This window comes from Choristoneura fumiferana, chromosome 11, assembly GCF_025370935.1.
Source record: "Choristoneura fumiferana chromosome 11, NRCan_CFum_1, whole genome shotgun sequence".
Lineage (NCBI taxonomy): Eukaryota > Metazoa > Arthropoda > Insecta > Lepidoptera > Tortricidae > Choristoneura > Choristoneura fumiferana.
This window is the reverse complement of record NC_133482.1, coordinates 6,231,365-6,255,181: the sequence shown is the minus strand read 5'-3', so window position 1 is coordinate 6,255,181 and position 23,817 is coordinate 6,231,365. Positions and strand designations below refer to the sequence as shown.

General features: G+C 36.0%; 1 protein-coding gene across 1 annotated transcript in view; it reads left to right on the top strand.

Annotated features, from left to right (window-relative positions):
• The first annotated feature begins 7,057 nt into the window (after positions 1-7,057).
• LOC141432577 (uncharacterized) overlaps positions 7,058-23,817 on the top strand; it is a 347,176-nt gene continuing 330,416 nt past the window's right edge. Inside the window, 1 exon segment of the mRNA XM_074094201.1 lies at positions 7,058-8,105. The gene's annotated coding sequence lies outside the window, so the exon portion shown is untranslated.

The following is a 23,817-nucleotide window of genomic DNA, read 5'->3' as shown; positions in this document are numbered from 1 at the left end:
TTTTTGTTGCGTTTGATTGCAAAAGGAGTCACAAATGTAGAACATATCGCACCTCTATTGCAACAACGACGTAAATGCATTTTTTTTTAATTACTTAATGATGCAAAACGCTTCGATATTAATATCGTCGTTTAACATCATTATCATTTTTAAATATAATTGCATTTACGTCGTTGTTGCAATAGAGGTGCGATATTTGTATAAAAGTCACTGAAGGTTATTGCGATGAATATCAAGGTAATCTACTTTGACCGTGGATTGAAGAAGTGTTTAAATAAACTGGATATTTGACATCATAAGCTAAAAATTGTAGCTCTAAAATAATTCAATTAAAAAAATACTTCTAACAGTTTTGGAGTACCTATAGGTACATATAGTTTGTCAATTAAGTTGGCCAATTCAGTTAGTAACCTTGGTATTACTAGTCAAAATCTTTGGAAGAATATCATTTTAAAAGCTCATAAAACGTTTGTCAAATGATTGAACAATTGTATACCTAACTACCTTATTTAACAGTGGCATATTTGTTGGCCAATGTTTAATTTAAATTTATTATCCATTATTTTTTATATTGTACGTTTTTTTGCCGAAATAAACATGAAATATTTAATTAATATCAATAATAATGATTATTATTTTGCTGATTATAATTTTTTAATGGATACTTTCAGTCAAATAAGTAGATTCTTGAAGAGGGAGGACAGTGGTCAATAAACATGACACGACGATCTGATTCAAAGGGAATAAGATAAAAAGAAAATGCTGAGGTATTGTATTTAAATTAAATAAACGGTATGACATATCTGGAGCTGAAATAACTGGTGTGAAAAGTAACTAAATCTTGGATGTTAAATGTAAGTATAATGTATTTCTAATCTAGATGTTTTGTCTGTTTTGTTTTGTAATTTTGACCATTATTAATGTCATAACGGTTTGACCGCAAGTAGTTCGTTACTTTTATTTTTTGTATCGTTTTACGAGATAGGTACCGATGGTTTAATGTGAATCGAAATCTCTTTTTTCCCATGACACATAAAATAGTTGTGGAAGTAATTCCCTCCACACCGGTCGGGATATAGACGTGTGTCAAACACTCTGACAGCTTACACGACCGGGAAAATTATTCTCAGGGATAGTTCTGCCTTTGTTGTGACGTGTTCAAGCGACGTGGAGTTGCTACGGAACCCTGCGTTATGAGTAAATGGGGATAAGTATATGAGTTAACTAAAACAATTACTTTACCCGCGACCTAATGATAGCTACATACGTTTATGCAAGAAATTTATGTTTATGCAGTTCCTCCACCTCCACACTGTAAGAACACACACAAACCCAGTATCGCCAAGTTAGTATATGATTAAAATTAAATGATTGATTAAACCGTTTTGCTCTATACACTAAGATTAATACGCATGTCGTAATAAAATATACCTAGTACATTCTAAGAGTACATTGTTTTATTTTTTATTACATTGTGATAGGTAATATGCTATTAAAATGTAACATAATTACATTGGTCCCCAATCGTATCAATTTGGGTATTTACATTGTTATAAACCTACAAAAAGTATACCTACGTAGGTCGACGTCATAGTGACATCGCATTAATTAACAAGGAAATTCGTAATGACTTTTCCTTTGAAAAGGTTCCATGGTGGCGCATGAATTTAAGTCCTTGACCGTACATTGCCATAGAATAAGGAATCCTATGCCCGCGAGTAAGTAGAAGAAGTTTAGGCTTAAAAAACGTGCCTATTACATGTCTTTGTGTCTATCGCAGATATAAGTAGAAATAATCTTTGACATAATTTCAGCACCAGTAAGAGTTCTAAGTGAAGTCTGCCACGCCATGGTAGAGGCAATTAGTTACTTTCAAAAGTTGTAACTAATAATAGTTAAGATTGCTTAAACGGACAGACTTTAGCCACTCGTAGAACGCCAGTTAAATCTCAACAAAGTAGCTCAACTTTAATTAGGAGACTACGATTGAGTAGTAAATTTTAAGTTTTGGAATTTTAAGAGTATCTAAGTTCTTTGCAGTGTTGGTTGGTGCAAATGGTGTATAGTACATATAGGATCGGGTTAGATAATTTTTTGCAAGTATTATTTTCTTTAACTTGCAATAATAATAGACATAGGATTATACGCACTAACAAAATGCTGAAATATGCACTAAAATTAATAATTATCTGTGATATACAGCTGACGGCAAATAATTTATCGTTTTATTCAAATAACTGTAGAAAATGATAGTGATTATATCGGCAACAGCTTTTTTATTGGGACAAATTTACCTGCAAACATTTTTGATAATGGCACAACTACCATTCTGAAGGGCCACCATCATCATCATATCAGCTGTAGGACATCCACCGTTGGATATAGACCTTCATCATTCCCGCCATGTAGACATTCTATAGATAGATTAAAATAATTATCATCAAGAATCTCAATTATCACAAGACGAATTTATTTTACTGGATGGACTTCATAAGTTGCAATTTAGCTTTGCTTCAAAATTATACTGCCACTCTGAAATAAATAATTATTACAACTACCTTCCAAATTCCAAGCAATCCATTAAACTTAAAACTATGCCACAATTCAAAGCAATAAATTTTCAAGTTGGGTTGTATAGTCCAGACCACTCACTATTATTAAGAGGTTTCACCAAATAAATGTTTCAGCGACATACTCTACTAAATACTATTTACCATCTTAAATACAGAGAGCATTCCTTTTTTATCGTGCTATCCATAAATCTATTCCAATTATTTGGAATCCGTTGTTAACTTCATAGAACGTTTCTGGATAATCCCAAGTTGAAAATATGTAGGGGTTGGAATCAGAGCTCCTGATTGTTGGAATATCTCGATCTGGAATTGAGATTGACACTTTATAAATATTCAAGCACCGCGATCGACGAAGCCTGTCATTGATTACAGTAAAATCAACTTTTATTTATTCTCTGCCACGTGGCTTTGTTTGATATTTTGGTTTCCCTTTGTGATTTGTAGTGATTTTAAATAAAATTTGGTCGGGCTGAGGTAAAAAGTAAATTTATACATAATCTTTGTTTAATCGTTTTATTATTAATCGGGTAACAAGCAATTGTAAAACTGACGGACAGGTTTTACGTCAAAGTTTTACGTCACTGTCAACAGCAGTTATTTGCGAGTTATTTGCATACGCAGAGAAGGACCGCAAAATATACATACAAAATACAAAATATATGTATTTTTTCTGTCACATAATTTAACGTTCTGGAAACTTGAGGTATGAAGGTGGCTCTACTTAATAGCACAACCAATAAAAAAGTTAATCTTGTTTTTTTTTTGTTACTGTCCAATGTCCGTAACTGTCTAAACTTACCCCACACTGTGTACGTTTTGCTTTGAAGAGGGACTTTGCTAACACTGGATATTCATAGATATGTATGTATGATGTAAACACTTGAATATACATAAAACACAAAAAGAATACGCGCGCGTCCTATTTGCACTAGACCGGTTTTTTTGTACTCATTATTATTATTATCGTTGTTAAATAAATAACAACATTTTTATTCAACAAAGTAATAACCTGAGCACTTAAACTGACAAATATCAAGAAAGTTTGCGTTTTTGAGCTCCTCGTCTGTGGAAATATATCTGCCGGCCACTGTAGCCGTTAAGAGGTTTATCGAGTAGCTTCTACTTGAAAACTTAGCTCTTACCAATATATTGATTGCTTTATTTTTATACACTCTTTGACGTTCAGAATACAGTAAAGAAGGCGACTTCATTATTTACCAGTGAAACGCAATCCTTTTTCAGGTACAAACTCTGCAATAACCTAGTTTTTAAGCAGTTAACGCGAGCGACACTTCGTTCCACACTGAAATGAGAAAATAAATATTCGGCTTTTTAGCCAGATAACCACCTGCGCTGATTATTAATTCTGTGCTAGCACATTTAGGGGCTAAAATGAAATGCTTTTTGTACCAGTCAACTCCGCCGCAGTCTAACCCCATACTTAAACAGCACGAAAATAATAAAAACCATAACAAAATATAACTGTGCAATATTGCACTACTTTTGCATGTTAGTTTCAAAGTATTTTTTATTGTATATGACTTTTAATATTTGATTTGTCATTATAGTTTTGTTTCTACGATTAAAGACCAATGCCTTGTTATTTAATTGTAAATGTTGATCCGGTTCGAAGGACCAATATTTAGAATTAAGTAACAAGGCACTGGTTTTTGGTCGTAGAATCAAAAGTATAACGACAAATCTCATATCAAAAATCATGATCAATAGAAAAAAAGCTTTAAAACTAAAAGCTTCCAAAAAGTTGTGCAATCTTGCACAATAACCTTAATAAAACTTTGTTCATAGCTAAATAAAATAATTTGCTGCTAAAAAATATTCTTGCCGCAGTACGATTTGAATGCGATGTCATCTCGCTTCTAAATCTATGCAATTTCATTTGGCGCCTAATTCCGGAGCGGAAAAACTTGCCGCCACTGTAATTGTGTCTGTTTTCAGTTAAAAAGTTCACTTTGTGTTCGCGGAGATTCGAGCCAATCAGCGCGCAGTCAGTCCAGACGGAATAAATTGTTTGTGAGAGGCTTCTTTTTCTCATTTGCGCCTGTGACATGATTTACGCTGTCGACAGGAATCTGCTTCATACCGACCCGGATAGCTTTCTTGTGTTTCCTTCCTGTATTCGTAGGTTTGCCTTAATTATAGCCGGTAATCCAACAGTTTGGGTGACGTTTTGGAAGGCCCCGAAAGGTTTGACGAGGGCCTTATTAAGATTGATCTGGAAATCTTAATAATTAAATATATTATTAAAGTGTCCAAGCTACTTCCGAGTAGCTATTTTCGATGATCCACTTGCTTTTTTGTTTAGAATGCCGTATCAAATATTGATAATCATTGCAAAACATCTTGTGCTATTTTTTTATGTCTTTCTCTCTCTTCCTAAGGGAATTCAGTAAAATCCTGGAATTTCAATTTAACTACGGGATCTAATGGATTACGCGTGCGAAGCTGCGGGTAAAGTCTAGTATAATATTATATCGTATTGCCGTAAGATTATTTAAAACTTATCAGCATTATCATCATCTCTGACAATAATATGAGAGGGCTTAAGTGTAGTGACATCTGCGAAAGGCTGCTGATAGTAGCTGGATGCGCTGTAGCTGTAGCCGAGGTCAGCGCGAAATGGCGCTCATTGGGGAGGCCTACCTATGTCTGTCAGACTGATGATAATGATAGATCGTAGTTTTCAAAAGCTGGACCCGCGGATTGGTAACTTCACACTACCGTTACACTGCTTCGCAGATGTATTCATCTTTTCCGGTAAATTCAAAATACAACTTCGTACACAAATTCCGAAAAACGCAGAAAAGCAAGTCCAGGCACGAACCTACAACCCTTTGTTCAAGAGGCCGTAGGATATCACGGCTTTATGTTTAAACGCTTACACGCAGTGTAACAAAAACAGTTAAAGGATAAACAATGATAGTGAACAATTAGTTAATGATACAAATTTGTAGTTAGTGCTTTAATATAATCCTTTTTTCTTTCTGTTATTGGAAAAGATCGCTCTGAAGCGATAAGGCCTATTGCTTACTTTGAGAGTTTTTTTTCACGTTCCTGATTTCTGTATTGCTTACTATGGTTGTTCCATAAAGAGTCATTGTATTATAGTAAATGTAATGGATTTGGAAAAAGGCGAACAGAAGTAAACTAAGAGATTCAATTAATTCAGTCCTCAACAAAGACACAAAGGGGTCATACTTTGGAAATGAAATTCGTAGAAGTGGAAGTCAAAGCGGCTGTCCTTAAGGATTTTCTGGTCGGTGATGTCTCTCCATTAGAAGGCTTTTAAAAAAGATAAACAAAGGCCCTCAATCATCGTTGTCCTTGGGTCCACAGGCGCACTGCAGCGGGCGCGTGTGTTGGTGAGCGACCACCGTGCCCATTTGTCAATTGACTTCCAATATAATGGAGGGTACATCGTTACATTGGAGCGAGCTGTCAGAGGCGGTCTCCCTGTTCGGTATAGATTTCTGGCGGGTGTGAGTGAGGAGGCGCGGGTGTATCGAGCGCTGCGTGCGCACAGCGTCGCTCCACTCGTCTCGCTCTCGCCCCAGCCTCCTCCGCGCCAGCCTTCTCGACCTACACAGCTTACGAGAAAGTTGCGTGCTATTTGATTATGCCACGCGTCTGTGTGGCCCCTTGTTTATATTGGGCTTGATGCCACTTTAAATTGATTAATTCCTTACGACGACACCTTCGTTTCTTACAAGCTACTTAGGTTCTTTGGATCTGAATTGGACATTCGTATTTTGGTAACGTCTCAGTCAATATCCCTCGAATTATGGTAATGATGGAATCACAGCACCTGTAAACAAGAAATAAGGGGTCTGCTTTGAGATGTAAACATTGATAAGGATAGGGCTTTATTAAAAAAATCATCTCTTTATAACCATGGAATTAAAAAAATGACAGGTTGTTAAATATTGCTAGATAGGCCGAAAAAGATGTATTAGATGTGTTAGGTTTTATACTATGGCTGCTTACAGAAGCAGTCATAGTAGGTACCAGTAGTTAGGCAGCGAGACACTCGCAAAAATATATATTTTATAACTACAATACAAATGGTAAAGATAATTTGAATAGACAAAGATGTAATAAAATAAAACGTACAGACAAAAGACAATTAAATTAAAACATGTCCAAGTACTTAGTTCAAAACAAAACATCAAAAGCGATAGACGGCATACAATATACACACAATGGAATCTATTAGGACAACCGTCGTTACTCAAGAAAACCCACGCGTTTGTGAAAGCGGCCTAAGAGAGTTTTCCACAACTCACTAACACCGATTCGCTGCTCGTGGCCACGCGCTTGTCTACGCACACACGCCTGCGTAGTGAAACAAGCTCCTGAAACAAGGAGAGAGATTGCGAGACCAAGAGACATCTCGCTCGTTCGCAGCCTCCCGTCCTATTTCAACAGGTTTCGTCTTTCAGCAGTTGCAGCGAGAAACGCGTGCCTGTGCCTCTAGTAACACGGCACAAACAGTAAGAGGAACACACGTCGCGTTCGGGAACTGAAAACACAGTTTCACTGACAGCGCGGGCACCACCTGACATTCACCGCCGTCCCCCGAGTTACGGCTGTTTATCGCATATTAGTGAGATGGGCTGACACGATTCGCGAGAGAGATAACTATTTTTAAATGCATATGGCCCGTAGCGGCGCGTGTTCAGTGGACGGTCGCAGTGCTCGGGCAAGTCTCGCGGCCCCGCGGTCCCGCTGTGTCAATTGTCACGTGCGAATCATGACAACCGTCAAACTTGACTGTGCCAATAACAATCATCAAATAAACCCTATTTAAAACATGTTTGTGCTATCGTAAAGCGCGCCCGAAGCGATGGAAGCGACGGTTAAAATGTAGTAAACAAAGTTTTTACAGAGAGACATGTACGCAAACTTAGCAAGATGTAAATTTATGGATGTAATCAATGTTTACCTCTTCAGTGTTGTGAATACGGATTAGTTTAAATTATTGTAGTGTACGGAGGAGTCGACATGGAACCATGTAGCCGGGGACTCGACGTGGCCCTATGGACGGGCTGACGGACAGACGAAGCAACCGGTTGTGATAACGTAGGGATGTGTGTCGACCTGACCTCGCGATTCACGGATAAACTTATCAATAATAATCAAGTCTGGTTGTAAAATCAATCTATAAGTTGTGATTAAAAGCTAGGAAAGCAAATTAATATATTTATATAATAAATGGTAAAGTTTAAGTATTCGTGTACATAATAAGTACCTGTTCTGGTGTTCACGTTTATATTTCTACCATAAGCGATGATACAAAGGTTGTCCGTGTTACATTTAGAACTCGATTCTCCCTAAATTTCCCTCGAGGTTGTGAATACTTACAATAAAGGAACTGAAGCAAAAACTTGCAGCTCCATTATCATTGCCATGGCGGTTGTGCTGGGTTGTTTTCAAAGTGATAAAGTGAAAGTACTTGGACATAGTTAAATTGTGTTTGTGTTAAGGAGAGGAAATCTTAGTCCCACATCTGCTGAGGTAAGTTCGTGTTTTGTTGTTTTTATTTGTTATTGTTATCATTTCTCTGTAACCTAGTTCGGCGATTTTTATTTTTTGTTTTGGTAAGATAGACGCAATTTCATTTTATGTTTTGTTTATGTGTAATTTTTTATAGCCACGTGGTTTGTTTCTGACATCATACTTTAGATACATTGTATGTGTGATAGACAAGCAACAATGTAGAATTAAGAGGCAACAAAACGACCTCACCGCAACGTAAACTATTAACTTTTAACAGTTTAACGCATCTGCCCGACGTCGACCTTTTATCTAGTTTTAATTAACTTGTTTTAAAGATGCATTTACTACAAAGATGCTAACATTGTGTATCCTGAATTTATACATGTATACCTAACTAATTGCATAATGATAATAAACTTGGGAAAGGGTCTTTACAAGTAATCTATCCATTATCATTGGTTCAGTAGTTTCAAACATTACACTCTACAAACAAACAAACACACTGGTGTTAGTTTGTTTCAAACTTCACATTTTTAAGATACCTACTATTAGTATAAGGCTGATCTAAGTTTTAATATCCCTGTGATGTAAAATGAATTAAAATAATTATAAATCTTAGTTCAAGAAAACTATTGACTTAATTACCTATAGTAAGAAGTATGTAGGTATATAGGCTGTTTAAAATGTGTAATGATGTGTTGACTTTCAATTAGGTAATACCGAAAATCAGGCAATTACAATAAATACATATCTATGACAGACAATGCACAGCCTAAAGCACTGAAGGCTATTTTTGGTTTTTTGGAGTATTTTTGTATTTTTTATTTCAACTCCAAATTTGTTACTTTTACGGGTATTCCGTGAAACCATATCGAAAATACAAACTGAGACATGGATGCACCGAAAAACCAGAAAAAGAGACCAGCGCACTGGGAATCGAACCCAGTTCCTCAGCATTCCGTGCGGCGTGCACATAATATTTGGCAAATATATTGTTTGAGGGTCATGGTGGTGCACAAAGAAGGGATTTTTAGAAATTCCCGCGGATCGAGAGCTAAAGGAATATTTTGTTTCATAGTGGCCCTTCCGTTCAATATTTCTGAAACAGTGAATGTTTCAGAATTTTTATAAAACTAACCTAACCTAACCTAACCTAAAGGGTTCTACACGATGGCTCTGAAATAAATCCTGAAATATTTACAGTTTTAGAGTTTGCGAAATGAAAAGTTGCGAAATGAAACAGATTGCCAAACGTTACGTTGCGAAAAGGCAGTACTCGTCATTAGGCACACAGTAGCAGGACAGCCATGCCAGTAGGTACGGACTGAGGGGCCGACAAGTTTTAAAGCCACTAAAAAATAATGTTGCAATGCAGCTGTAGTATTCCTACGATAAGCAATAGTGGATTGTACAACAAGAGCATAAAACGAGCCATTTTACCCGAGACGTACATATAGCTACCCGAGCCGGTACGGCGAGGGTGGATAGACACGTCAAGGGAAAAATGGGTTTAATGCTCGAGTTTTACACTGCTTTTCACTTCGATGTCGAGGAAATGGAATAGCAACAGTTGAAAGAATTGTTCATTTTATTTTTCATGCATTACTATATAATTACATATTTTTTAATTTTATTGATCTATTTTGATTGATTTGGTTGATTTTTAGTTTTATATAAATTAAAAATTATTAAGAAAAATATGTAGAATCTTCTTTATATTTTTAATACATTTTTTATTTATATAAAACTAAAAATCAATCAAATCAATCAAAATAAATCACTAAAACTAAAAAAATATATAATTATATAGTAATGCATGAAAAATAAAATTTACGTAGTGAGTGAACAATTGTTTTCACTGTTGCTATTTCATTTCCTCGCCATCGAAGTGAAAAGCAGTGTAAAACTCGAGCATTAAATCCATTTTCCCTTCGACGTGTCTATCCACCCTCGCCGTACCGGCTCGGGTGGCTATATGAACGTCTTGGGTAAAATGGCTCGTTTTATGCTCTTGTTGTACAATCTACTATTACTTACGATTATGTTGTATTACCTTATTTTTTTGCTAGATTTACAATTATATGTCAACAAGAAGCACCTTACTTATAGGTTTTGATTCCTCTATATGTATGTATGAAAATACACATTCAACATTGTATTTGAAATTAAATGAAAATGAAATGAAATGAAAAGTTTTTATTGATGTAGAAACTGTGTAACATAAAATACAGTGTCAGCGGGCCCCAAACTAGACAGTGCCTGTATCTTTGGCGCCCTGACGAGTTGGTATTCCAAACAAAAAACGAATTACAGTGTTCTTAATAGGTACAGGGGCTGTTCAGAAGAAACAGAATGCAACCTTCGTAATTACTACCAATGCCACAATATAAAATAATGATAAAAAATAAACAGAAAAGGGTGTGTGAGGGTGTGTTTAGATCACGCGAATAACTTTTTATGGTTTCTAAAGACTTAGGCCTTAAATGTTTCATATTAACTTCACTTAATTCCTCAACACGATCCTGAGAAAACGAGCCTTGCAAGCCTTGCAACACACATAACAAACACGGGTAATTTTTCTTTGTCATTTCAGATGTTTTTTTTTTAATTTCGAGGTACGGGACCCGATAATTATTTGTTGTCAAACGATATCTTCTTGTAGTAGAAACAAGTTTTTAAAAAAGTCGATGATTAATTTATCTTATAACTACGACACACGTATAAATATGTAAGTAACTTTATTATTCAATCAAATGATAAAATAAAATCGGGAACTAAAACAAAAGAACTAAATGTATTTTAAAGTATATGAATAGCATTTCACTCAGCGTATGAACGTTATTTAGGTAATTTGTTTTGTGGATGTGACAAAAATATATTAGGACTTAAGTATATTACTTGGTGTTCGAATCTCTTATAACCGTTAGTTAAATATCCACCAAAATAAAGTTCTTTAAGAACAAAAACATAGTCGAATAAAACAATTCTTCTCAAGATATACCGTTCATACTACACTTGTTCCTTGACGATGGTTTATTTAATTATTGGGTGCAAGTGGTGCAAGGCACATTTAACAATTACGTATGCGCCTTGCAGATGCTTGTTTGAACAATGCCAGCTGAGGTTGCAAGATTGCAGTACGAGTAGTAGATATGTACTTTAGAGCAGCTAGTCTTGATACGCGATTCATTAGTTCCCCCTCTTGTGTGAACAGGTGCATTTTGAAAGTAAGTTGCAGAGAAATACAGGCTCATAAGTTTCAGGGCATTTTGGTGCCTCATCTATCACTATCTAATTTGATGCATTTAATTTATCGCTTTTGGTTATTGCGGTAAAATATTGACCAGCAATAAATAGGTAAGTAATATATGGTACATGATAGGAGTGAAGTTAAAGCGCTTGTCTGATTGATTAATAAAATAACCAAACCAGCTTAGAAAAGTTGAAACTCTCCGACATTCATTTCAAAAGTTCAGTATCTGTAACGGTTTAATCAAATTTTAATGCAACTTAACCAAAGACCATCTCGATTAAACTAGATTTGAAATCGGTCCATCCATTTGCAAGCTATGACACCATAGACAGACAAACACACACCGCGCGCAAACTTATAATACTTACAGTTTTTTTTGCATCGGGGGTCAAAAAGAAACTTAAGTAGACGGTCTATTTTATGTTTAGCAAAAAGTTCAAAAGCTATCACACGATAGAAGTTCATTTACATTCTGTATCTATTTAGCAAGTACATTACCATTGAGACAAGCCCAATAATGATAATTTGGCCACGTAGGTAATGCCGTAACAGCGACGGTCGGGTAGCAATTATTCCAATTATTCGGCCGAACATAAAGTGGGTTATTAACACTGCCGCGTCTTCGGTTAAAATAAATAAAGCACAAGTGTGTAGCCTCCTAAATCTGTCGTCGGTCGCCACGTATCACATAAATTAGTAGCTTACATAAGCTATTAGATGGACACCGGCTCACCTACGATTAATCGATTCGACTACCAATGTTTTAATTACATCATTAGTGCTATTAATTCAAACGTAAAGATAGGGAGGGTGGCAAATAGGCTTAATAGCTAAAGTTAAAGTTGTAGGTAATGTAAAATGATGTGATAACATCACAAAGACTGTTTGGTACTCTTAAGATATGAAGTAATGTTTGATTTCTGAGCCAGCATGGAATATTCTCACAGTAAGCGTTATATTTAATAATTTTCCTTGTCAGGCAACAAGATGTCATTGTCGCATTTTATGAAAGTATTCCACTTCAATGGGTCACGATTTAGTTGATTTATTAGTACCTAAACCCAGTTAATTTTCAGATAAGTATTTATTATCATAAAAATTAAAATATACTAAATTGATTTCTCTTAAACCAAATTAAAATTCACCATCGAACAAATACTTTGGTCGTTGCTGTGTGCACATGAGTTGTCGAAGAGCCAAATCTCCCCGAGTAATCTACAACCGACTGCCAAGGCGAATTCTATTGCTATGACACGGCGGCAGCGGCCTTCTATTGTCTCCGAGACCGAGTTAATTCTCATGTATATTATGCAAATAATTAATATCGTCCCTGTTCTAGAGAACAGCACAACTACGTATAATCCTAGCGTGAACTTCCGACATGTGCGAGCCTAAGTGGTTCGGAGTTTTACACGCTTTTTATTATCGTTTTAGTGCCGTCGAATTTAGTTATGCCGCATGCTCTGGTATTTTTCACAGTAAGTGCACTGTCTCAATAAAAAAGATGCTGTTTTAAACAAATAAAATCAGCAATTTTTATTAGAGTATCAGTGAAGGCTCTAATCATAGTTAAATTATCAACATAGTTAGCACCATCCCGTTCGTTCCGTGCCAAACTTTCTATAGATACTTCTTGAATCTTTATTAAAATAACATAATATGTTATATATTATATATTTAGTTATCTGTGTGGCATAAATTGAATGTTCTTAAACATATCCAAAACAGAACACACCTTAAGAAACGACACACGAAAATTTATCTCTTTTAGTATAGACATTAATAACAGCAGCTAGCTTCCCTTGCTTGCTTTTCTACAGCCGTTCTTAAAATCTCCTTTGTAATTGGAAAATGAAAATATGTCAAGCCAAAATAAATAGAAAACTGAAAGCTATTCTTTGCAAGTCAAGGCCAGCTAAGCGGGAAAAATCTGTACTCACAATAAAAATAGAAACCGTGTAGACCCGATTCGTCACCGTACCATGCGACTGTCATGCATCCGTTTCGGTCTAAGGATGTGATGCTGATCTACAAAAAAAAACTTCATCATCATCCCACCCTTATACTTCCCACTGCTGTGCACAGGCCTCCTCTCAGAATGAGAGGGCTAAAAAAAAACTTAAACATAATTCACTATCAATTCTTTTAAAATATAAGTTTTATAATGTGCATATCCATACTCATAGATTCATGTTCCAAAATATCCTACTTCCCAATAATCCCACTAATATTATAAATGCGGAAGTTTGTAAGTCTGTTTGTTTGTTTGTTTATTTGTTTGTTTGTTACTTCATCACGTCTAAACCACTGAACAGATTTAGATGAAATTCGGTATACATATAGTTTGAGTCCCGAAGAAGGACAGGATAGTTTTTATCCCGGAAAATTGCACAGTTACCGCGGGATAGTGAATACCAAATTTTAAGCGGACGGAGTCGCGGGTAACAGGTAGTAATATTGTAAATGAGAAAGTTTGTTAGTGTGTGAGTGAGTATGTTTGTTACTCCTTCACGCTGAAATGGCTAAACGGATTTGGACGTAATTTAGTACGTAGCTAGCTGGACATCTGGAATAAAACATAGGCTACTTTTTATTTCGATATTCCCACGGGATAGGGATAAAATCTCGAAACAACAACTGCTGGGCTTAGAGTCATTAAATTTGGCATGATTGCTTTTAATGTAACGTCATGATTTAATCTTGAGGAATCCGCACAATTTTTTAAAAAAAACCGAAATTTCAATTCAGCTGCTGGATCTAATGATTTACGTGTGCAAAGTAAGTAAGTTTGTTACTTTTTCACGCTGAAAGGGCTGGACGGATTTGGATGAGGCAAAAAGTTAGTTTATAACCTGGATTAAAACATAGGATACTTTTTATCCCGATATTCCCATGAGATAGGGATAAAATCTCGATATAACAACCGCTGGGCTTAGAGTCTGATTTTTGGTATGTACTTAGGTAGCTGGACGTCTGGAATAACATATAGGTTACAATACAATACAATACAATACAAATACTCTTCATTGTACACCAGAAATAGTAAGCGAAACAGAAAAACAGGTACTCAGAGAAAATTACTAGGTAAGCAATAGGCAGCCTACCTATATTGCCACGCGATAGGGATGAAATTCTCGAAATAACAACCGCTGGCCGCAGTCATGACATTTGGTATGTAAACACTATAGTATGTGAATGTATAACACATAGGCTACTGTGCGAAGCCGCGGGCAAACTCTAGTATTGTATAAACTTTATTAATAAATTAAAGACGTGAAACATACCTATACCTATAGAAACCTACAATCTTTCAAACATTCTTAAAAACTACTATAATATTAAAATTATTTTTTGTTGAAAGAAACTGATAAGTTTTAATTATAATGTTTGTTAAGGAGTTCTAAGCTCTTTTTCATAAAGTTGGCAATGCATCAGTGTCTCGGACCCCCGCGATTGTTCATGGGAGGCGGAAATTGATTAAATGATTACCATCAAATGACCTGCATGCTCATTCGTCTACTACGCTATAAAAAAGTTTAGCAGAATGATAAAAATATGTGTAAAAAATATTGTTTTTGTTGCAAAATAATAGGGTATTAGGTTGTTTTCCGCAGCCCTAGGCCAGCCGCCCCGCAAACAATGCGTTTGCGCTAGTCCGAATACAACTCGTTTGCATACCTGCCACCGTGCTTGTTTTTATACTAATATGACAGATACTTGGCTCGTTTTGACTATTGAGATTTTTATCTATACTTATTCGATTCTTATAATATAATAATATGTCTACTGTTTTTAGCGCCAAAATAAGATTGATTGTACAGTCAAGGACTATCATTCATGGGCCACCATGGAACCTTTTCAAAGGAAAATACGATTTGCCTTGTTAATGAAGTTTTTTTAACAAATAAAATAATGTTCGATTTTGCTTGATTTAGAAGTTATTTTGCGGAAGTATATCAATGAACAAACACTAATTTACCTTACCTCTGTCTGTGCCAAAATCGTGCATCACCACCACGCACGTCTGTGCAAAACTCTCCTCTTATACATTGAACAATACTTATATAGTTGGGTGTGTGTGATACCACATAAAATACTGATGCGTTTCGAACTATTTATTAGCTCATTATCAAAGTTTGGTTAGTTAACCATCACCCGAGCAAACACCCGTGGCCAAACAAAGCGAATGCCATACGAACTAGTACCTACGTAGGTACGTTTGTTTGTAAAAAGGTAACACAAAAGTATTATTAAAAAGATAACATCGGCTATATCATATTTAAGAAGGCACTCATACATACATGCACGTAATTTTACGTAAGATTTAGTAATGAACGCAGGATAAAAGTGTCTAGTTTTCAGGCAATTAATCCAAAAAAACCTTGAATCGATAATTATTGCATTCCAATTTCCTTTCAAACTTCTGCGATTTTTACTCATAACTTTGCCGAAACCACATGAAGAATATTTTATTACGTAATCAAGTCCCTAGAGCGGTAATAGTTAACAACTATTTCTTATTTTCTAAACTTAAAACGCGCCGATCGAGCAAATACTTTCACCTCTCATCCTTCTCTCATCAATTGGCACATTCTACATTCCATAAATTACGATATCAAATATTACAATCCATTTTCGTGAACATTTAGCAACTTTGATGAGTCTAATTTAAATTGATTTGATGGTAAATGTAGGTGCCTAAAGTTAATTGGCTCACACTTTGCATTTTTTTAACTACATAAGTACCTAGGTATAATGTTAAGCTGTTATTTATAACTATACGTAAATGTATTTTGACTCACTTTTTAAATGAAAGGTAGAGAAAAGAAATGGGACAAACAGTCCAATAGTATGCAGGACGCAAAAAGTCAACAGTAAACAACACGACAACATAATAAACAGTAAAAATTACACGAGGGGGTTCTTTTCTATTAATTTGCCGCAGTATTGACAAATTACAAAACTTAAAAATGCCAAAACATAAGTACATAATTATTATATATATTACTAAATATGTATGGAAATTAGTTCAGTTCAGTTCCTCTTTCATCCGTGTTTTGGGACTCCTTGTTCTGGGACTGTAGGTACTTAGGTATATACGCATCCATTTTTACAAGTAACTAGTCTTGTTTTGATTGCAGTTGGACGTTGTGTCTATAATTTAGATAACTATGTTATCGATCAATCACAATGTGTTATTACCATGTTACCATGGGAAGATTGAAAGACGTACGTGATTGCAGGGCCTACGTTTGGTAAAATTTATTAACTACAATAAAAACTATAAATGTCAGCTTGGATTTCATTTATTATAACCTAAAGGTATTTGGTATGGTTTGATGTTTTTGTGCTTATAAGGCATTAAATAAAACCCCTGTGATATAAGCCTTGTTACAATACTAACCAGTTTTATCTATTTAAGTATATCCATTATTTACAAAAATATTAACAATTATTCAGTTGGTAAAGACGAAAACTTAGCCTAAATCAGAAAATATTTGAAAAAAAAACGCCCGCGATAACTCATTGGAAACACCATTTTTAACAACTGTATCATTTAATGGCGTTGACTTAGATATTGATTTTTTCAGTGCTCTAAAGGTTAGCAAACTTGAGTATTTGATATTAATTTAAGCCTGATACCTTCACGCGTACCTAAGAAAAAGAGTCGCGACAGAGAGACGGACGAACAGGCTCTTTACTACGAAGTGCAAAATTCGAACATCGTGTCTTGCCGTCCCGCTGACGCTTATATTATTTAAAACGAGAGTGAGAGGGACGGTACGATACGAACTTCGATTTCCGAATTTCTGGACGACAAAGTGATTCTCTGTATCCTGTTTTTGCCGACTGAGTAAGGAACCCTAAAAATGATAAAAAATGCTTAAAGATGGAACCGATTACAACTATTTATAAACAAATGGAAACATATCGTGTTGTCCCACGTTTATTGGTGAGGTAGGTAATTATAATTTATGACATGTCATCCGTGGCGCAGTGCGGTATGAATAAAATACCTCACTTCCCATTTTCATCACCGAAAGCCCCGGTAACAAACATAACTAGGATTAAAGCTCATAAAACTTTATAGCTCATGGTGAAAATTTGCAATGATGTGATGAAATTTATTTATTTTATTAGCTACTACCATTGGTACGAGTACCTAAAGCTTTGTGCGAAATTTTATAACTTAGGTGAAGTTTCAGACGCATAAATAAAAATGTTTTAGTCGAAAATTTTCGAAGTTCGAAAAATGCGAAAAATCTGTCTTTAAGACACTCACTACGCTACTGTAAGAGCGACAGCTGCACCTGACAAAGTGCACCAATATTTAACGAAGCCTACACAACCGACTGCTGTTCTTTTTTTGATGACATAATACCTTTAGCGCGCACCCGGCATTCGACGATCTTAATCTTTCATCATCATCTTTCTGTTTTACATAAAATATTAACTTTTATGAAAAAAGGAACACTTCGGGATGCCTTGCCTATTGTCACTTTGATGTAAAAACTATACCTATTATTTTCATTTACAAAACAGCGCAGCAAATGGGACTAAATCCGTTACACAACTTCAACCGGCCACATCATTTCAAAGGCTTTCAAAGATTTCTCTTGTAAAATGAAACTGGCTAGCAATACAGTTGGCAGTAATTTATATGGGGCGGCTTCGACGCAGTTTGACAAGCTCTGATTTATGAACGAGCTCCTGACTGCGCAGACGTGCGCTTTTGCTGACTCCGCATGTCGCTTTGTGTCGATCACAAACGTTTTTGCTACGTAGACGATATTATACTTGACTTAATGTGACTGGTACATCTAAAAACAAATGAATAAGTTAATGTTGCTTGTAAATCGTAAAATGTCTTTTGGATAGTATGACCGCTCTATATTGCCGCGTTGTAGAAAGAGACGGCGTAATGTCCAGTAACTTATCGTTTTGGATGTTTGTTTCTCTATCAGCCAAAAACTGCGCGATGGATTTGTAAATAGGATACATTTTATTTTGGAAAAGCGATAAACCAATTATTCATTGACGAAGTGACAGGTAACAGCTAGTTATATATCTATGAACATTGGCGCTATCATCCTATGTTTTAATGTCGGAAACGTTAGGTAGATCAGCAATACAATACCATACCAACCAACAGATGACCTAATAATACCAACCAATAGTACCAATTGGTAGCGGAGAATAATAAGTAAAGTCAAACAGGTTGATCGACAAATACAGGTATCCTGCCTGTAAGTATACAAAACCTGCTATAACTACCTGTTAGCTGTTAAAAATAACATACGAACCCAACTACGGCCCCTCCATCTTCAACAAATCCCTGATCTTTCAATAACAAAAGAACGTTCAAGTAAATTCATCTAAATACCTAAGTATAACAGAAAAACCGTTGGGGAAGGTAGGAGTGATATAACAATGGGCTGGTAGGCAGACGCTTGTGTCCCTATTCAAGTTCCCGGAGGATTTGGAGGGGGACCCGGCTGGCCCACTTTCCTCGTTGCGCTTTCTTTCAGCGACGCGTAATGACGCCTCGGTCGGGGAAACTTGGAAATATTAAAATGAGCAAGCACTTGTTTCGTTCGTAAAACGAGTATTCCTCAAGCCTTCGCACCTTCGTGGTCCTTTTCGGATTCCGCTCGCGAACAAAGCGCCTCGATGAACTAGGTTGCGTGCTCGGCTTATTTAGCTTTATCATGTCACTTTATTTTCAACTTTCGCTGCAGCTCTGCTTCGTATATTTGTCGAACGTAAGATTTTTAAAATATTTTACAGAACTTCTTTTTACGTATAGGCAAAAAGGCAAACGGTTCCTATAATATTGGCACTTTAACGCGAACACGTGTTGTGACAATAGATTTACACTAAAGCTTCAATACCTACTTAGTTAATACATGTGACTTAAACTTCTTTCATAGAATATTAGTTAAGTACTTATCGCCTTTTTCATTTGATCTCCAGACCTAAAGTAGGTAAACAAGAGGTTAACCTTACGCCATTAAGATGGAAGCCAAGGGCTCTCATTTTTGTTGCTGTTAAAATAGTAAAAAAATAACAGTTCAATCAATTGATTATTTTTTAGGAAAACATTCATGATCATAAGCATACAGATTTAATGGAGCTGTCATATTATTTTATCTTATTATAATAAATCAAATGTGTCTCCGTTGACAAAATTATTTTTTACTCCGCGTGCCAAATAGTTGCAAAGTATACTCGCCGTAGAGATAGTAAAATGTTGAACGAGGGCCAAATATTTATTCAAAGGGTGACAGTTCATGTGAATGGCACCATAATTTGCTCTTGGGTTTCTTTTTTTTATGGAATATTTTATTCAGTAAGTAATACCTCTCAGAACCCTCGGCCGACGATCGGATCCTCCTGACCCGCTTTTATTTCAATTGCAAATCGAAATTCAAATATAGGAAAATTAAATTTATATTTAATATCACATAGCTTCGCTAAATAGATTAATGGCAGCGAAGAATAGAATCGTTAAGGAATAAGAAAGAATACGAGGGGGGGGGGTTTCTTCAGGAAAAGTCCCCAGTGAGTAATGCCTCCTGCGATTTAGCTGTCAGCCCCGATAGAGGGCGTTCGACGTCAATGATTTATGCCCCGCTCTCATAGCTGGAATGCTAAAATATCTTATGTGCACCCCAGCTTAGCTTCACTGCAAATGTTTGAGTTCTGAACTTTGCATTTTACAGCGGTAGCGCAATTTACTTTATTGTTGGCGCTTGCACCGATATCCATTATCCATACCGTTGTTTATGACGGCGGCTAAGTTAGTGATGGTGTTCAGCGCTGGACATATCGCAGTGGACTTGGCGTTCTAACTCTAAAAACAACTGTATTACTCATTTAAAAGTTAAAAACATGTTTTGGTAAAATTTGTACAGTATACGAAAGAAACATATTTACGGCTTAAAAATATAGTCACTATCACGTCTCTGAGAATAGGTTCGAATTCACGACGGTATTTTAAAATTAGTACATGGGTGACCGAGCTCCACTCGGACCAAATTGACTAAAATTCGGTAACCAGCGTTTTCCCAGAGATAAGACTAAGCTAGATCGATTTTTCATCCCCGAAAACCCTACATACCAAATTTCATCGAAATCGTTGGAGCCGTTTCCGAGATGACAGAAATAGATATATATACATATACAAGAATTGCTCGTTTAAAGGTAAGTATTATAAATAAATTATAGAATTAAAATTATTTGCCAGCTCAGGAAACAGTAATTACAACACATGTTCATGAGCTTATCTTTCTTCTTTGTTATTTAATTAAGTAAGTTAAATACTATAATACAATAACTACCTAGTTATAGTAGGTTATAAGTGTCTAACCACGACATGATTTGAAAATTCCTCTGCGGAATTTGGTCGTGTTTGAAAACATAACGACGGGTGGAAGACTAATAAAATCTCAAAAAGATCCACACATAGTCACGACGAGTCGGCTTAGTAGCCCTACAAATCGTCCAGAATCATATGTAGGTACACAGTAGACAAGTTGCGCAAAATACATTTATCATGGCGTGGATATACCGAATGTCTCGGGACAACAACATAAATCATTAGCATTTTGTCCTCTGCACCGCCCCGGTCGCTTGATGGCTCGACGCGAGTGCCGAGAGACGGGCGGGCGACAACCATTTCAAAGTGTGTCGACCTTTGAATGAAATGGAATGCACACACTAGGAAAGATGAAGAATGGAAGTAATTCGACCAAGTCGGCTGTTAGTGCACCTTTCTAATAAACTTAAATTATTGAAAAGCTTTCATCCCATTGCACTAATATTATCACCATCATCATCTCAGCCGTAGGACGTCCACTGTTATATCATAGTCTTCCAGTCGCGTCGGTTGGCAGCGGCCTGCATCTACCGTGAATCTGCAGCTTTAACCAGGTCATTCCGTCCATCTCGTTGGTGGATGTCCTACGCTGCTCTTGCCAATCCGCGGTCTCCACTCGAGAACTTTTCGGCCCCAACGGCCATATGTTCTCCATGCTATATGGCCTGCCCAATGCCACTTACTAATTCGCTTGGATATGTCGGTGACCCTTGTTCTTCTACGTATCTCCTCATTTATGATTCGATCCCGTAGAGAAACCCCAAGCATAGCTCTCTCCATAGCTCGCTGAGCAACTCTGAGCCTATTTATAAGAAAAAGAATTTTGGACAAGAAGACATTGCGGAGTTTCCCATACTAACTAATATTATAAATGCGAAAATTTAAAAGTTTGTTTGTTACCTTTTCACGTCTAAACCGCTGAACCTCCTGAAAATCGGTATACAGATACGCGCCCTAACAAAAAGGACATAAGATAGTTTTTATCCCGGAAAATTGCAGTTCCCACAAGATAGCCTCTACCATGAATTTATGTGTCTATGTATTTTTTTTCTGCTGATTTGGTGTTGTGCAATAAAGTATTATGTCTATAAATTTATTTTATTTATTGTATTGTATTGATAGCGATAAACGAATTATACGCGAACGGAGTCGCGGGCAACAGCTAGTGTTTCTATGAGTTTTTGATCGACAAAAACTGAAAATCAATAAACGAAGTCGATGGCATAAGGCACTTACCTATTTTATTTGAATTACAGGGCTAAAAATGTATATTCCTTCCTGTCCTTCTTACTCAGAATCGCGAGCCCTATTGATTTTGACCAAGAAAAAATCTCTTCAATTTTCCATACAATTTTTATGTGTCTATTTTGTAACGAACCATAATTGACAATAAAAGAGGCGCACAATTTTTTTCGTCCAAATCAATAGTGCTAATGATTGTGAGTAAGAAAACCCCAAAGTTACCTAATTCTGAAAAAAATTGTAAAAGGTAGGTACACTTCAATTGAAAATGCCGGACTAAAACAGATTTGTTAATAAAAATTAGTGTGATACATAGTTTTATCGAAGTTAGTATAAAAATAACAATAACACCGCACCGAAACAGTTGCATCGTCCAGCATTGTGAAGTCATAACTAAAATCGAGTAAGATTCATGGTTCACACTTCGGTCATCATTAGTGCACTTATTATGACTGTATTGTCAAATGCATTCCAATGACTGTATTTTAAGGCTCTGTCATACAAAGTCTAGACCATCTGTTGTCTAGTCCTCTTCATCGTGCTGACTGACCACGGGACACAAAATGTATGCTTATGTAGACCGATTTTTGTTTAATAAATTGTCGAGTTTCTTTTCTCCCATCATAAATTATGTATGGTCTCAATTGATATCTGATTGAATGGACATACTGTAGTAGGTACGAGTAGCAGCATCCGCTGTGCGCTCTAAAGTCACACCAGAACTTGAGTCAGGCGGCAATTTGAAATCGAAACATGGATTAATAAAACAACAGCTTCTTTCCTTTACTTCACTTTCTCATTAATATTTCTTGACAGCCTCCCAATGAGAAACGCACGTGATAGCAATTTAATTTCTGAAACAAATCGACTTTTCATTTGCAATTCGTAGTGTCATTTGTTTGAGGGATTTCGGGATCAAAATTAACAATTTGGTTCAAGGATGGTAACGGTCTTAAACACTTTGAGTGCTTACTTAGGAATATTAAATGCAGTATATACATACCTATATGAATAGCGTAACTTGTTCTACTAATAAATATGCATAACGCACAAGGAATAATATAGGTCCCGCACTATTATCAATGCTTAGTGGAAATAATTGCTGCCTAAATAGACGAATTACTATCGACACGAGATTGGTACTCACTACTGCTACTAATTATTAATACATACTCGTATGTATAATAACCGTAGGTACGTTAGTATTTAGTATTATCATTAACAGGTAACTCAATGAATGAATGAATTACAATTATATACCCACTCAGCGGCACAAAATTTGGCCCACACTACATACCTTTCCGGCATACGAGTACATTATTTTATTGAGGGCCAGATTATTTGCCGCTCAGTATATGTTGTATATTCAATTTAGTGTCCTTTAGACCAGAAATAACAGCAAGATGATAATGTCGGGTGTTACGTTTTTAGAGCCATTAATGTAATAACAATACTCATAATGCTAGACTACCTACTTCCTTTTATTTGTCATACTGAATGTCTTGCGGTGTTCAAAATGATTTTAGCCCTCATCACTGTGCGAACGTCACTTGAGAAGTACTACTTACCTAGTAAAGTACAGAAAGAAAATATATTTTGCTAAAATAGTTAGTTCATTGATATGGACCGCTATTAAGCAACGCCTAAATCAATCAATTATTTCAGATGTGAAAAATTAAAATTAGTCGCTCATAGTCGTGGCTGGACCATTAGAAAGAAATATCAATATTTATTTATAACAACAGTAACACATGCACAGGCTAAAAATACAAACACTAACGTATGTTGCTGTTATAAGGCTAAATTTAGGTTTACCCACAATTCAACTATATTTTGTTAAATATAAAAGTGTCACA